Here is a 1,160-nt window from a genome sequence, read left to right as displayed (position 1 = left end):
TGATTCCTGGAATTCTCATTAAGAATTTTGATACCTTTTTCCACTTAATTTTCGAAAAACACAAAAAAATAAAAAAAAATCATAAAATCCAAAAATATTTCTTGTTTGAGTCTAGTGTCTCATCTTAAGTTTGGTGTCAATTGCATGCATCCATTCATGTGTCTTAAGGATCTTCAAATAATTCTTGATGATTTCTTACTCTGATCTTTGAATTCTATTGACTTGAGTGTTTCGTGTGTCTCATATGCATTCTCATTTTGTTAATGTCAGTAGTATACAAACTGCTAAGTTTGGTGTCTTGCATGCATTGTTATTTGATTTTAGTTGCATTTTGATTATTAAAAATCCAAAAAATATTTTTAATTTGTGTCTTCTCAAGTCAATAATACAGAGAATTGAAGATTCAGAATATTCTGCAGAGGAATTACACAGAAAAAGCTGGGCGTTCAAAACGCCCAGTAAAGAAGGACAGACTGGCGTTTAAATGCCAGCCAGGGTACCTGGTTGGGCGTTTAACGCCCAAAGAGGTATAGTTTTGGGCGTTAAACGCCAGAATGTGCACCATTCTGGGCGTTAAACGCCAGGATGGCTAAAGGGGGAAGATTTTGTTTTCAAATCAATTTTTTTTTAAGTTTTCAAAATCTTTTCACAATCAAATCTTTTTCAAATCAATTTTTCAATCAAATCTTTTTCAAAATCAATTTCTTTCCATTTTCAAAGATACTTGCTACCAATTAATGATTTGATTCAACATTTCAAGTATGTTGCCTTTTCTGTTGAGAGAGGTTTAATGTTTGAATCATATCTTTTCTTGTTAGTCAAATAAAAATTTAGATTTTAATTTCAAAATTTTTATCTTATCTTATCAGAGTTTTTGATTTTCAAAATCAAATCTTTTTAAAATGTTTTTCAAATCACATCTTCTCAATCACATCTTTTTAAAACCAATCATATTTTCTTAATCACATCTTTTTCAAAATAGTTTTCAATCAAATCTTTTTGATTTCTAATTTCAAAATTTTTTTTTTCAAAAATCACTTGATTTCTTTTCTACTTTCATTTTCGAAAATTAAGTAATGTTTTTCAAAAAATACTTTCAAAATTTTTCACTTAATTTTCGAAAATCACTTCCCTTCTTCTCACATCCTTCTATTTATGGA

The sequence above is a fragment of the Arachis duranensis genome, chromosome 6 (assembly GCF_000817695.3).
Source record: "Arachis duranensis cultivar V14167 chromosome 6, aradu.V14167.gnm2.J7QH, whole genome shotgun sequence".
Lineage (NCBI taxonomy): Eukaryota > Viridiplantae > Streptophyta > Magnoliopsida > Fabales > Fabaceae > Arachis > Arachis duranensis.
Note: the sequence above shows the minus strand (reverse complement) of the source record.